Source organism: Phacochoerus africanus, chromosome 9 (genome assembly GCF_016906955.1).
Source record: "Phacochoerus africanus isolate WHEZ1 chromosome 9, ROS_Pafr_v1, whole genome shotgun sequence".
NCBI lineage: Eukaryota > Metazoa > Chordata > Mammalia > Artiodactyla > Suidae > Phacochoerus > Phacochoerus africanus.
The window spans coordinates 3,216,626-3,232,755 of record NC_062552.1 but is presented as its reverse complement, the minus strand read 5'-3'; the positions used below and the strand labels follow the sequence as shown (position 1 = coordinate 3,232,755).

Genomic DNA, 16,130 nt, shown 5'->3' with positions numbered 1-16,130 from the left:
ACACCGAGCACCTGTCCCTTTCTGCAGCAGGACAGCTGCGCAGGAAACCTGCCTGCCAGCTCTTCCTTCACGCCAGAACAGATAAAGCAGCTTATGCCTAGTATTTCTTGAGAAGCCGTGGCATACATACTTTGGCACTAGGGCCTGGGATGGCTGGAAGACAAACACAAGGTGGCCCTGCTGCGACAAGATTGTAGCGTGGTGGGCATGTGCAGTGTAGACACAGGACAGCTGGAGGGATTCGCCAGGGTCGCACACACTGCCCCAGCAGTGCACAGCTGTGGACGTGGCAGCACGGGGCACTTACCGTGATGTGTTTGTCACATGTCGTGGCAGTGCACAGATACTATAAAAAGGACATTGGGGTGATGGGTGCAATCCTCTAGCCCTAACTTCCACTTCAGTTGTAACCTTATATGTCTCTTCTCCTTTAGAAACGTAAATTAAATATATTTTTCATCTTAATACATGTCACTCCAGTGTCCCCATCAGGAAAATCTTTGCTTTGTTCTCAGACTCGAATCCGCCTTTAAGCACAAGTTGCCGATGTGCGAGGAATCCCCTCCTCCACTCTCTTTCACCTTTTATCCCTGGACCCAGTTCAGAGCCGCACAGACGGCACCTGCGACACCTCTCGGGCTGGGAGCATAAAAGGCTTCGTTTGGTTGCCTGGCCTTCTCAGCAGCAAGATCATTAGGACTTTTCCCGCCCCAGTAAACAGTTTTCCCTCTTTTTAAGTCATAAAATCCTTGTTTATAATGTGAGCATTCAGAGAAGCCATAGAATTCTGTAATAAGCAGCCAAATAAGTTTGGAATAAATCATACTTCTCTGTGACAATTGCTGCAACTTTTTTATTGCAGTCTGTGCAAGAACACAGAGAAGGTGAGGAAGAATAAAAGAGAAAAAGACTACTGTTCAGTTTCCTCAGTTCTTCCCAAATTAAGTCATCAGTATGTCGTGAATTTACACCAGTGGGCTCATAGCTGACCTGTGGTGTTTCCCGGTCCCTTCCCCCGCAGAGGTGGCTTACTTGTGCTGAAGAAAAGCATCTCCGTAGCCTTTTGAAGGATGGATTATTATCCTTAATGATGCTTGGAATCCCCTCCCCCCAATTTTTTTTCTCCTGTGGCTGTTAGGTTCTGTAGTGATGAGTGATAATGGTTTTGAAAAATAAGTAAAAAATGTGTGGTTAACTTAGAGAAGAATATAAGATATTCAGCAGCCTAAATTTGGAGGGAACTGTTAAAAAAATTATTAGAGGAATGTCATTGCTGATTTATTGAGTTTAGTTTACAAGAGTTTCCAAATTGCACGTATCCTATTTATATCTCACCTTAGTCCCCAAAGCATTTTAAAAGTCTATAAGAATACATACAGTAAAATGCAATAGGAGTTCCCTCATGGCTCAATGGTTAACAAGTCTGACTAGGAACCGTGAATTGCAGGTTTGATCCCTGGCCCCACTCTGTGGGTTAAGGATCCAGCGTTGCTGTGAGCTGTGGTGTAGGTTGCAGATGTGGCTCGGATCCTGCATTGCTGTGGCTGTGGTGTAGGCCAGCAGCTACAGCTTCGATTAGACCCCTAGTCTGGGAACCTCTATATGCCACGGGTGCAGCCCTAGAAAAGACAAAAAGCCAAAAAAGCAATAATATGAAATAATTGTTCTAATTTAAAAATAATAAATGAGAGAATCAGGGCAGAGAGAAAATAAAGGTCAGGAACACAGCAAAGCGAGGTGTAAAGTTCGACCAGAGGCTGCGATTATAAATCGATAGGACTTCCTTAGGTTATCTTTAAATTACTCTGTGTTGCAGGAGGGTAATCCTTTTTTTAATGCAGACCATCCTTGTAAATCATTCTGTTTGGAACCTGCCTTCTAGGAGGCTGCTTGCTTGCGAAGGCCTCCCATCGGTAGCCCTGTGCATGCTTTGTTGTAGCTGAAGGGGACTGTTCCTTCTCTTCTCTGACGCTTTTCCTGACACCCTGAATCCCTCTTCACCAGGTGGTAGATGTGGGGACTTCCCCTTGTGGTGCACCGGAAATGAATCCAACTAGTGTCCGCGAGGATGCGGGTTCGATGCCTGGCCTTGCTCAGTGGGTCAGGGATCCAGTGTTGCCATGAGCTGTGGTGTAAGTCACAGACACAGCTCGGATCCCAGGTTGCTGTGGCTGTGGCGTAGGCCGGCAGCTATAGCTCCAATTAAGACCCCTGGCCTGAGAACTTCCATATACCTCCAGCGTGGCCCTAAAAAAAAGCAAAATCAGGCAGTACGTTTTTACACATTTATTTTTTCAAGTATCTGGCACCTAGCTAACTTAGGAAAATTCTAACCTTCAGAAACTAAAGTGATAAAATTAGATAAATTATGTGAACCAAGATGTGAATTTCTAGATTTAGCAAGAGTTGGCCAAATTAAAGCGGGTCCTTCCTCCTGGCTTTTGTCTGGATTATTAATAGGAAGGACTTGGATAGCGTTCCCGCTGCTCATCTCCACCTTCCCTATTTAAGAAGCGGATTTAAAATTGCCAAAGTTGGGTTTCCCGTGTGGCTCACAACATAAAATTGCCAAAGTTGAGGAGTTCCTTGTGGCTCAGGGTTAAGGATCTGGCGTTGTCATTGCAGCAGCTCTGGTTACAGCTATGATGCAGGTTCAGCCCCAGCCCAGGAGCTTCCGCGTGCCGTACGTGTGGCCAAAAAGAAAAAATGACCAAGGTTGGAGTTCCCGTCGTGGCGCAGTGGTTAACGAATCCGACTAGGAACCATGAGGTTGTGGGTTTGGTCCCTGCCCTTGCTCAGTGGGTTAATGATCCGGCGTTGCCGTGAGCTGTGGGGTAGGTTGCAGACGCGGCTTGGATCCCGCGTTGCTGTGGCTCTGGCGTAGGCCGGTGGCTACAGCTCCGATTGGATCCCTAGCCTGGGAACCTCCATATGCCGCGGGAGCAGCCCAAGAAATAGCAACAACAACAACAACAAAAAAGACAAAAAAAAAAATGACCAAGGTTGAGACATAATAATGTATCACTGACAGTCTGGATATCTCTTTGGCTTCATAGCAATTCACTGTTGGAATTCTGTTTGAAAGAATAAGATTCTTAACAGATAGTTTGGGATTAAAAGCCAACAGCTCACACAACTGATCCTTAGTGGAAATCAAGGTTAAGTGAAAGTTACATGACCTGATGCTGGCGCGTCCCCTTTGTTTTCTTTTCCTCCTCCTTTCTCTGCCTAATACTGGGAGTCCGGAACTGATCTGCCCTAAGGATTGTTTTCAGTATTAGGAACGAGAATCAAGAGCAAGGCAAGGGTTTTTGGTTTTGGTTTTGTTTTTTGACTGTGCCCGTGGCATATGGAAGCTCCCAGGCCAGGGATCAGATCCCCGCCACAGCAATGACCCAGGCTGCTGCAGTGACAGTGCCAGATCCTTAATCCACAGAGCCACAAGAGAACTCCAAGCAAGGCGATCTTGATTTAGAAAGATTCCTGGCCTTTGACTCAAGAAACCTTGGTTTGAGGTCAGCGAGCTACCAGCTCTGCAACCTTGGTGCATTTGTTTCCTGATACGTCATCCATAAATCGAGAATGCTCAAGTTGTCCAACTTTGGCCGAATGTTTGGCATATGCAGGAGGTACTCCAGAGACCCTCGGGCAGATGCAAGGCAACTATTTACTACACACTTATCTCTTATGCCGGTAGACCAACTGCCGAATGTTTTAAATTTGTAGTGGCCAGCAGTCATGGAACGCACTCCGTTACACTTGTTGGACCACATTCTATGCCAAGTATTTACTAGCAGTCCGAAGAATGTCATGTGTGGTTTCCTACGATGAGGTCGGTGTGTGTCTTCATTCATCCTACATTACAGTCCTGTGCTCCTTGCTGGAAATACAGAGGCAAAGAGAATGCGATCTGCTTCCTGTGGGTCAGTGCACAGAGCGATAGACCCACTGAGGATTCCACAGCATCCTTTTGCTCTAGCAGGGCCCTGATGGAGAATGAACAGCCAGTTTCAGGGGCAGATAGGAGAGGTGGCAGGGCCGACCCTGAAGAGCACTGAGGTTGAGAAAGCAGTGGTAGCCGACCTGGGCTAGAAAGATTCTGCAAGGATTCGCTGGAGAAGCAGAGGGGGTGGATACAAAAAACCCGTGTGTTCGATGTTGCATGAGAGGAGCCACCTGCAGCTTGGTGTCCCAGCTGGGAGACAGGGGAGCAGATGAGGACATGTGATGAGGTAGCCGGGACCTCGGAGACAGAGAGCCTCATGCACCGTGCCAAGATGCCAGGTACGGTGGGAAGCCATGCAGGGGTTTAAGCAGAACTACAGAGAACACCTTTTAGCTAGATCGCCCCAAGCGGGAGGAGACTAAAGAGAGGCAAGCCAGTTAGAGTGACTGCCTTGTTGGGCTCAGGGAAATGATGCTGATGAGCTGGCTGCAGAAATGGTGACGGAAGAGGAGAGAAGGGATGGTCCCGAGGTGGACGGAGAAGTTCGGCTGCTCTGAGTGGTTGGCGGGATGCCTTGGATGAGAGAGAATGGCTTGACCTTGGGTCAGGAGACTAACTGGAAGAAGTCGTCCCAAATGAGGCATGGCCTTCAGGGACCCTGCCTCCTGGCTCTGAGGAAGTCCTTCTCTGAGCGCCTTTGGTGCAGCGATGTCACTTCAGGCGAGCATCTGGACCACTCAGGCTCGGTTTTAAAACAACTCTTTGGCCCTGGGTGTTAGTTAACTTAATCTGCAATACACTGAGATAACATAAAGTATGCTATCTCACTCTCTTTCTTCAATTATGTATCTTTCATATATTAATGTTATTTTGCCAGTTATTAAGTCATCACTGTTCAGTTAGTTGACTGTATCTGTTCTCAGCGTAATTATTTAGTTACTAGTTGGCTCCTACTCTGATTGGAGGTCATTAGTGCATATTTTAGCCTTAGATTTATCTTTTGTAATTTTTGAATAGATTTAATACCCCCCCTTTGGACTAGTTTATTCAAACTTACTGTAATGATCAATTCATTATAAGTATTACTCTGTAGGAGTTCCCGTCGTGGTGCAGCGGAAACGAATCCAACTAGGAACCATGAGGTTGCGGGTTTGATCCTTGGCCTCACCCAATGGGTTAAGGATCTGGCATTGCTGTGAGCTGTGGTGTAGGTCGCAGACATGGCTCAGATCTGGCATTGCTGTGGCTCTGGCGTAGGCCTGCAGCAACAGCTCCAAATGGACCCCTAGCCAGGGAACCTCCATATGCCGTGGGTGTGGCCCTAAAAAGACAAAAAAAAAAAATTACTCTGTAGTATAATTGTCCATTTAATGCCTTCCTACATTGCTCTGTGCCTGCCCGTGTTTGGAGACTAAATGCAGCTATTTTAGCCCGATTCCCGAGAATGGTGGTGTTTTCACCAGAAGCCCGTCCATGAGCAGAAGCAGCTCTTAACTAAGCAAAAAGGTAACTTCACTGACAACATAATTGCTTGCAGCCAGACTAGAGCCAGAAAAATCCACTGGCCTCCATCGTGGGCTGTTTCTCACTCACTGATTCCAGAGTCTTCCCTGAGCGGCCACTGTGCACCCGAGTTCAGTGTTCTGTGTCTTTGCTTCCCGGACTTTGAGCAGGCGGACGGCTAAGCCCGTGGAGACACTGAGCTGGTGAGCACCGCATATCGTGCAACTTATGGCCTCAGCCCCAACCTCAAACCCTCCGGGAAGGGGAGCGCTGCCGGCGCCAAACCCCGTGAGAGCAGACGCTGATGGGACGCCTTCTGGCAGGGACCGAGCTCACAGGCCCTGCTCACCCGGGGTCCCAGATCCACTCTGCCTCCACACAGGGTACAGGCCCCCTCCCTCCCCACGTGGGCAGGGCTGCTGTCACTTGAGACTCCAGCGCTCAGGGGTGTAGCGGTCTCCGGGTTTCTGTGCTCCGGGCAGGCAGCCCTCTACCACCACCTGCGACTGCCCGAAGGCGCGGGCCTGTGGGTGGGCTTCTTCACAGGAACGTGGGCTGGGTGCTCTGGTGTCAGCTCTCTGAGCTGGAACCCACACTGGGCAGTGCCGGCCCAAGGCGGGACAGCTCCGTCTCGGGAGGTGGCAGCCGCTGAGAACTTGCCCAGGGTGCTCTGGGCTCCAGAGCGCCTCCCCTCCGCCCAGCTCGCAGGTCACTCACAACAGGGGGCGCGGCCTTGGCACAGCTGGTGCTTCAGCACTTGCTGCTCCCAGCCGATGGTCCGCCTTGGGCTTCTTAAGTGTTTTGGTTTGTATATATATACCCGGAGGCAGTGTTATCACTAACGGTGCCAGCTTATCCGTTGAAAATAAATTAATTTTGGAGTCCTCTTGTGGCCCAGCGGGTTAAGTTCCCGGCGTTACCACTGCAGCAGCCAGGGTCGCTGCTGTGGTTGGTGCAGGTTTGATCCCTGGCCTGAGAACTTCTGTATGCCTCAGGCACAGCCAACAAAAAAAGAAATTAATTTGAATACATGCCATATTCCAAAATATCAGCAGAAGGACGGGAATGGTGTTAATGAAAAATAGTATTTCTGCAAGGTGGTACCATAGAGAGAAAGGAAGGAAAGACGGGGTTTTATCAGAATAACCCGGACTAATAACGCACATCAGGGACCCTGGGCAGGGCTGCTGTGTTGGAGGCCGGCTTTCCACTGTGGAGTGCAGGCGAGGCTGCTTCTCATGCGGCCCGAGGCCGCTTTATGGCCCCACTCACCCTGGGGACGGACACCACCCTGGGGCCCCGGCTTCCCCCTGTGTGGAGGTGGTGGGCCGCCCTGGGCTCCCCGCTCCCCTCCGGCGCTTCCATCCGCTGCTGCCTGGGTTCTGCACCCTCCGCCCCCCATCTCTGCTGTTCCTCGTGGACGGCGAGGGTGGGCGCTCAGGGCCTGTACTGCAGGACGGAACTGAGCGCCTGTAACCCTGGAGAAGAGCGGTGTGCGATGCCGACGGTCGCGCCTCTGCAGGATCGGCCCGCCCACTCGCTGCTGGCTCCCAGCTCCTTCCCTCCAGTCCGGTTTGCCAGCTTGGGCCCACTTGGAGTGTCTTCCGAGTTGGGCATGATTGTCTCCTCTCCCTTTCGCTCCTGCCCCCCCACCCCCGTGCTGATGCCGCTGCCCACTTCCTCCCAGGTGGGAGGTCCCTTAGCACAGCCTGGCCTTCTCACGCTTTTGCCGCCCTCCACCTGCTCGGCCCTCCACCTGCTCCGCCTCTCCTTCATCCTTTCCGCAGCCTGCAAACCCTTCCTCCCCAGGGCCTCCTTCACGTCCTGGCTGTGCCACCAAACTGAGCGGGTCTGAACTAAATGTCTGCATCCCTCCCGGCAAATGCGCCTGCTGCTTTCCTGCGTCTTGTGCGCATGCTCAGCTCTCACGCTGGGACCCGCTTTGCTCCTTCCTTTACCTGGTCGTGGGTCACCTTGCCCAGCCATTGTCTCCTGTATTTCTCTTACCTGGAAAGACTTTGTCCCCACAGCAATTGCTTTGCTGGCCCTCTCCAGCATTTGTTGGGTTTTATGACAGACTTCTGCTGTTCTGTGCCTTCCCTTCTTCGCTCTACCAGGCATCTGTCAGGTCGCCACCAGAATGTTTTCCTAAATTGGATTGCAGCACTCTCTGAAGTCAGTGTTTAAAAGTAGCACAAAGGGTTAACAGAAGCAGAAATCTTCCTTTAGACACAAATTTGGCAAGAAACTTTGGCTGGGTAGAAGTCAAATGAATAAATACAGGCTGTAGTCTAGGACTGTGTGTAACTATGTCCAAGATGTTATTATGTTTATCTGAATGAAATATGTTCAATTTGCTTGTGAAATTCGGTTTTTCAAATAGATGAGTTTTCTGCTGCTAGGAATATTACGAATTGACCCTGAGTCAAAATTTGCATTTGCTTCTTATCACGTTGAAGCTTTAGCAAAATAAATAGGATCATAAAATTAACATTTTATTGTTCTTCAAAGATCTGTATTGGATTCACTACTCTCACAGAATTAAATTACCTTTAGTTATTTGTTTATATAAGGAAAAAAGAATGAGTAAGCCTGACTGCATAAAATATGGATTATTTACAAGACCCTTGGACTTTATCTTATTTAAAGGCACATGAATTTGTTAGCTGACTAGGTATCTTGTGCCTATATAAGTTTGGGCAATCAGTGATGTCTTTTATGTACAAATCCTCTAATAAAAATTTCTTTTTTAGCATGGATATGGAATCAGCCCTGGAACCTGTCTCGAATAAGAGTAGCTTCTCTTAAGACAATCATTTTGCTAGATTGTGGTTAAATTAAATTTCCTTGTGCCAGCCTCGGGACCTTACTGTCTTTTAGCACTGTTGTTGCAAATCCTCAATAAATAAGAAATTTGGGGGGTTCCCATCGTGGCACAGTGGTTAACGAATCCGACTAGGAACCATGAGGTTGCGGGTTCGGTCCCTGCCCTTGCTCAGTGGGTTGACGATCCGGCGTTGCCGTGAGCTGTGGTGTAGGTTGCAGACGCAGCTCGGATCCCGCGTTGCTGTGGCTCTGGCGTAGGCTGGTGGCTACAGTTCCGATTCGACCCCTAGCCTGGGAACCTCCATATGCCGCGGGAGCGGCCCAAAGAAATAGCAAAAAGACAAAAAAAAAGAAATTTTGGAACCCCATCCCTTTTCTCATTGACAGTAAACTGCATTTAATTTTATTCTTAACTCATTTTAATGGGTTTTTAACCAATGACTCCGGATTGTGTGTGTTTTAAGTGAGCTAATCAGGAAAATAAGGGAAGGAAACCAAAATGAGACCTGGAATGAGGTTGGCAAGCAAGCTGCATCCTTGGCGGACTGAACATTTGGCGCCGCAGTGCAGCCTCAGGTCCGACTCCGAGCCTCTCAGCGGCCCGTGCAGGAGAGGACCATCGTGGTTTCGTGAGTCGCAGCGTCGTGGTAGGAGAGCAGCCGTGTGCTTAGAGATACAGGTCTTTCTAAAACCCAAGGAAGTCTTCTCATGGCTCTGTACGCGGGGCCACATTCTTAGCATAAATTTCGTAAACCTAGTTTCAAAGGGCAGTTTCATCTCATAATGCTGGCTTAGGGCACAAGCTCACAGCAGATAAAACAATTCTGCAAGAGACCAAGATTGCAGGTCCCTGGTGTAGTTTCTAGAGGAATAGATAGATAGAGAGCTTGCCTTTTCGTCAGTCCTCCAGGAAGAGGGCCTGTTTCTGAGTGTGGATTTGTTTTGAATAGCGGTGGGTGTGAAGTTACCCTCCTGGGTAAGATCTAGGCTGAGCAGAAAGGAAGGCTCTGCCCCCGCCTTGAGGGATTGACCAGGCCAGAGCCCCGGCCCCCTGAGGATGTGGGCGCCACTCCAGGGCGTCAGCCCTCCAGTTCTATACCATGGAGGCTTTTTGAGGGGCTGTTACAATGGGCCATCTGTTTAGAGTAACTCAGATGAGACTCTCAAGTAAATTTGCTATAAAATGAACCCCTGGGTTTAACTAAATTAGTTTTTTCTGAGCGGAGTTTATTAGTTTGAGCTCTGAGCCCCTTAACATGTGCCCAAAATTACGACTTTGGATTCAGAAAATTTTACCTAAAGCTACTTTTTCAAGTAGCACCTTGAGCTCAGCGCCATCACCTGTTAAGACCACGGCGTCCGTTGAGACCTCAGTGCCTGCGTTGAGGAGGGTGGCCCAAGGAGAGACTGCACTGCGTCTTGCTCTTCTCAGAGCGGCCCGGTCCTGGCGTAGTCCCCCTGGGAGAGGCAGAGGTCGGCACTGAGCACACCGATGGCCTTGCTCTTCTTCCAAGCCCGGACGTTCTGTGTATGTTAGTCACCTCAAAACTGGTGAGAACACTGTCCACTTCCAGTTTTTTCCAGTCGGTCAACATTTTTTTTTTTTCTGATGAAACTGCGTTGTAACCAAGCAAGCTTGGTAAAAGAATAGGCCTTGAACGGCGTTTTTAAGACTAACACAGCCAGGCTGTTTTTCTGTCTCAAGTATCTGAAGGTATTTAACGTTTACGGGAGTAAACTTTGGATGATCAGCAGTGTGTTCAAGGAACCTATGCCTGACACAGTAAATGCTGGAATATAACAGGCTGGTAACTGGAGACGTATGTAAATTCTTTCCAGAACTGTCTGGTATTAGTAATTTGCTGTAGTGTTTATTACATGAATAGTAAAGACGAACAAGTGAAAGATTAAAATACCCGAAATTGCTTGGTAGACTGAAAAAATTCATAACTATCATTTTAGTCGATTTATATAATTCTTGTGCCTAAATGTCATTGAATTCTTATTCCCATTGGAATAGAAATCTTAGCATTTATCATTGGGTCCTAGGTTTGCAAGGGAGATTTTGTTTCCTTGTTTCCTAACTAAACCCTTCAGTTCAGCAGTAGTTATAATAGTTATAATAGAGCATCTACTGTGTGCAGAGTGTAATGTGGCCTGTGGGGACGCAGCAGGGGACGAGGTCTGGGCTTGGGGGGTGGGGCAGCCGTGCTCCAGACAGCGTGCCCCGGGGGCCCAGAGGCTAGGAGGTGGCTCAGGAGGTGACCTGCTCTTTAGAGGAAGCGGAATTCCGCTGTGAGCTCTATGCTGAAACTACAACTCTCTCCTCAGCACCTTCTTTCACCCTTAATCTCACAGCTAAATATTACCAGAGAATTCCACCGTGTGGAGATGCCACACCCATGGTGCATGGAGTGTCCCAGACCTACACAACAGCCACAGCAATGCGGAATCCCAGCCATGTCTGCGACCTACACCGCAGCTCATGGCCACACTGGATCCTTAGCCCACTGAGCGAGGCCAAGGATTAAACCCGCATCCTCGTGGATTCTAGTCAGGTTTGTTTTCACTGAGCCACGACGGGAACTCCCGAGATCGTCATATTTTTAAAAAGCAGTCTTCCTTTTCCATCTCCTCCTTCCTCCAAAACTCTGTTCCTTCTGCCGTGTTTGCCTTACATTTCGCAGCCGTGTAGAAGCACAGGATCTTGACTTCTACAGGTGTCCTTGGCTCCCTCAGCAGACTGGTTTCACGCTGGTGAAATTCTTTCCATCCGTCAAAGACACAAGACCCCCAAGCTGAGTTATCCCCTCCTTCCTCTGCTCTCGAAGCACTGCTGCTCTAACCCCGCCTAAAGATGTAGTGATTTGTAGCCTGTCCCAACGGCAGGGGCTTTGGGAAGTCGTGGCTGGTGTCCGTTTGGATCCCGAGCACCTCTCGCCGTCGTGTGGTGCCTGACAAATGCGTGTGAGCGACCCGGCCAACGAGCAGCGGCCGTCCTAAGCGCCTCTCGCAAAGGTCTTTTCTCCATCGAGGGATAGTCAGTACAAACAGGAGGGATATTTTAAAATAGTGACTATTGCCTCAAAATTAATATTTCAAATATAAAGCAGACTAAATTTAGTCTTACTAAGTATTGAGAGTTTTTTGTTGGTTGGTTGGTTGGTTTTTTTACGCCCTCACCTGCAATCTATGCAAGTTCCCAGCCTAGGGGTCGAATCCAAGCTACAGCTGTGGCCTACACCACAGCCACAGCAACACCAGATCCAAGCCGCCTCTGTCACCTGCACCACAGCTTGCAGCAATGCCAGATCCTTATCCCACAGAGCAAGGCCAGGGATCGAACCTGTGTCCTCACAGAGACATCATCAGGTCCTTAACCCACTGAGCCACAATGGGAACTCTGAGTAATAAGAGTTTGTTGTTTTTTTTTTGTCTTTTGTTGTTATTGTTGTTGTTGTTGCTATTTCTTGGGCCGCTTCGGCATATGGAGGTTCCCAGGCTAGGGGTTGAATCGGAGCTGTAGCCACCGGCCTACGCCAGAGCCACAGCAACGCGGGATCCGAGCCGCGTCTGCAACCTACACCACAGCTCACGGCAACGCCGGATCGCCAACCCACTGGTTCCCAGTCGGATTCGTTAACCACTGCGCCACAACGGGAACTCCTGAGTAATAAGAGTTTTTATTTTGTTGGGATCATACCTATCTTTAATATCATAGGGGAAAATATATGCTACAGGCTGTTTTAAGAAATATGGCTTGAAGTACAGTCAAAATGTTGACCACCCTTCTTTGTGCAAAGTTAATGGTTAGTTACGGCGAAGGGACAAGCCGAGGCAAGGGCTATGGAATACCAGCCTGACCCAGGCCACTCAGGAAGACCCGGTTCCACGTGCGCAGACCAGCGTCCTCTCAAAGCCAGAACTGCCCACAACCCTGAGCTCTAAGCTAAGACCACGGTAGGGAAGAAAGCCTCACTCTGTTCTTGTATGCTCTGTGCCTGGAACCTGCAAATTAAAATGTCAGAAGATTGACAGGCGAGAACACAGACGAATTTTATCTCATGTTATTATTTTTAATATAACATGGAAGACGCATCATAGAAAAGTGAGAACTCCAAAGAAGCAGTTGAACTTGGGGGCTTATATGCCATTTTAATGAAGGGCAATAACTCCTGGAGCAGAGACTAGTCGAAGGAAAGATCTGGATCTTGGGGCAGGATGGAGTTAGAATTGACGAGGAAACACATGGAGAACGAATGGAAGACGGGGGTTATTTTAGTGTGTGGTTTGTGCAGGCTCGACTCAGCCCAGACTCCTCCTAAAGGGCGATAAGAGGGCCCTCTCCTTCCTGGAACCCGGAGGACACCTTTCTCGTGGAAAATTTATGTCCTGCTTTTGGCAGGAAGGAGGGAGGCAAAGAGCCCTTCCTGCATCTGCTGTTTCTCAGTTGCCTTCAGCTCAGCATAACCAAGTGCCAAAGTGGCGTATTTGGGGGTGGGGTCTTTTGATCCCTTTCCTTCTCATGACTGGGCTCTGGACTTGGCCACAGGATCTAGATGGTCGGGGTCTTTGGGGACAAGGGGCCACGAACACATGGACATCTCTGCTGGGACAAATGGAACTCGTACATCTAAGATCCGCCGGTGCGCTCTTCAGGCTGTGTTGCTGGAGGGTTAGAGAAGGTACAGGTATGGCAGCGCAGGCTGTGCGACACACCTGCGGGATCAGTTACAGCTGTGACGGGGTCTGTAGATAGCGCTCAGCCTCCAGCCTCTGGATCTTGAAGGAACTGTGGTGGTAGAAGTGCATCCAGGAGTTCCCATCATGGTTCAGTGGTTAACGAATCCGACTAGGAACCATGAGGTTGCAGGTTCCATCCCTGGCCTTGCTCAGTGAGTTAAGGATCCAGCGTTGCCGTGAGCTGTGGTGTAGGTTGCAGACGCGTCTCAGATCCCACGTTGCTGTGGCTCTGGCGAAGGCTGGCGGCTGCAACTCCAATCAGACCCCTAGCCTTGGAACTTCCATATGCCGCAGGTGCAGCCCTAGAAAAGGCAAAAAAAAAAAAAAAAAAGAAGAAGAAGAAGTGTGTCCAGATCAGCATTTCCTAAAATGCACTGGGTGTCATTGGAGGTGGGGTAGGTTCTGTGAAGGAATCCGGTGCCTGACTTTGCCATCTCACATCCCTGGGTTTCTCCCCTCTTAACGTGCTCGTACTGTCTGCGGCTCTTGCAGAGGGAATACTGGTATTTTCATGTGATGCATGTTGGGAAATGCTGGTCCATGTGTCTGATCGGACTTGCCCAGCTTTGGGCTCTTACGCACAGCCAGGCTGTTGGAAGACCTCCCCAGACCCGCCAGGTCCCCCATTTTCTGCCTGCCATTGATGATCACATACCCGAGACCTCCTTGTTTCTAGGAAACATGCGCTTGGCGAAGAATCCATGCAGAGAGCTTCTAGATTGCACCTCAGGGGACTGAAGGAGGGCGGAGCGGGTGGGGTTTTCCTCTGTGTAAATTCATGGACAGCGTTCTTTTTAAGTATTTGCTACGTGCAGGTTACCACACTTGTGTGACTTTTAATGCAGGGTGGGAAATTTTAACGTTTTCGTAGGTAGTCAAAGAAGATGGAACTCAGTGAAGTTTGCCTGCTCCGCATTAAAGTGACGATAAACTCCCACTGGGAACATGCCGTTTGTTGATCCCGGACGAGGCTGTTGGATCGAGGAGTCACAGTAATATGGCCAGATACGTTTTTGCTCTGAGCAGTTTATGTATATTGAAAGGTTGACCTTGGATTTAGTCCACGTAATAAAAGTTCTTTGCTGGAATTCCTGTCATGGCTCAGTGGTAATGAATCCAACTTGTTTCCATGAGAACATGAGTTCGATCCCTGGCCTTGCTCAGTGGGTTAAGGATCTGGCGTTGCCATGAGCTACAATGTAAGTCACAGACAAGGCTTGGATCTGGCGTGGCTGTGGCTATGGCGTAAGCCGGCAGCTGCAGCTCTGATTTGATCCCTAGCCTGGGAACCTCCATATGCCAGGGGTGTGGCCTTAAAAAGCAAAATAAAAAAACAACAGTTCTGTGCCACTCAGCGTGCAAGTGCGTTGCAGATTTCTGATCCCTGAGGTCCTCAGTGCTGAAGTACAGGCAGTGGGGAGTAAACTCCCTATTTTCCCCGTTAGACCTGGTGTCCTCACAGTTACGGTCAGCATCCAAAGAGGGGTCGTGGCTGGCACCTTGGACCTCAGCAGTCGGAGCAAGAAGAGCAAAGGAGGAGGGAAGGATCCAGTGAGGGCTTTTGTCAGCAAGTGCTGCGCTTGGCTCTCCAGTCTTACGTTGCACGTTTGCCTCTTCTGTGTCTTCTAAGCAAGGATGCTCTTAAGTGTCTAGCGAGAGTCCCCACCTCTGAGACGCATCCGTATCCTAAGAGAATTTCCAAGAGCTCAGCTGTCCAGTCAGGCAGACACCTTTGGCACAGGAGCTCTAAGCCAAGAGCGTGGACATGGTCAGTTATGGGGACCGCCCGTGGCCAGGATCCTTCAGCCACACCGGGGCCCAAAGGGAGAGAAGTAGGGTGCCTGTGGTCCAGCCTCCCGTCGCCAGGCCGTGGCAGGAGGAGAAGAGGCAGGTTTGTAATAATCATGAAGGTTCCATTTTGGTCTGGTTACTGGGTTTGACCAATTGTGTATCCTTCGTTTTGTTTTGGTAGATAAATGCCTAGTGTCATTTTAATATTATTCAGTCGATATTAATAGGAGAAGGCTGTACAATAAATAGTACCAATTTCTAAATGCAAACATTTGCTCAGTTTTATTCAGTCTTCAGGTCTTCAAATTCTTTAAAATAAAATTCAGTCTCCACGCACAAACACCTACTAGATAATTCACAGAGATGTTATGGGAATAAATTACGTAATACATGGAAATATCTCGACCTATTTGGAAGAAAGACATAATAACAAGTTATTTATATTATAAATAGCCAAGCCAACAAACTTTGTTTCAAGGCAGCACATCACCCAGGTCAAAATAACCCCCCTTCCTTTATTGTAAGGCAGGGTTTTCCATGCCTCAAGCTGCCTGTGACAGCCCAGGAGATACAGAGGTTAATTGCATTTTTAAATTCATAGACTTTCAGACCAGGCAGGATGTTCGAGATGCCCCTTTTCTACGAAGAGCAAAATTAAAGCTCCCTAAAGGGGAAGAGGGCCACCAGATTTCGTCAGCAAAGCCGAAATTTCTATAGAGAGGCCAGGGCCCTGTAATCCCAAGTGGGCAGGGTAGAGTCAGCCTCGGGCCCCCCCGGCCCTGGCTTCTAGCCAGGGTTCTGGGGTCGAGGGAGCAGAGACCCAGCTTGGCCCTTGCTGTGCTTCAAAGCCGGGACACTCAGAGGAGGCCCACCAAGACCGATGTCCTTCGCAGCCTTGAACTCTGGGTCCCGGGACCTTTACTGCCGACTTCCTGGTTTCTGGTTTTCTCACAGATAAGGTCACCGTGTACCTGGGGTATTTGTAAGCAGACTGCTTTCCCTTCTGAATAACCCAGCAAGCATCTGCTGGTTCACCCATTCTGGGAAGGCGGGAGCACCGCGCTGCCTTTGCTTCCTGAATTAATCCTCAGTAACGCGTTGAGCACAGGCCGGTGACTTATCTACATGCCCTGTCCTGGCTCCCTCCTTGCTCACTTATTCTCGGTGGTGGTTAGTGGCAGAAGGAAAGCGTGAAGCAAATAAAAGGGCATATATTTGGCTGCTTTTCAGCAGCGCTGATAGGAAATTTTAATGAAGACATTTGAGTTTAATGACCAAGAGGAATTTTATTGTTTGGGCTCTATTTTCCCCAAAAAAGTGG

The 16,130-nt window shown here is 49.1% G+C and overlaps 1 protein-coding gene across 4 annotated transcripts in view; it reads left to right on the top strand.

Annotated features, from left to right (window-relative positions):
• Nucleotides 1-16,130, top strand: part of LYRM4 (LYR motif containing 4) — a 182,571-nt gene that overhangs the window by 6,508 nt on the left and 159,933 nt on the right. The gene's annotated exons all lie outside the window — the stretch shown is intronic.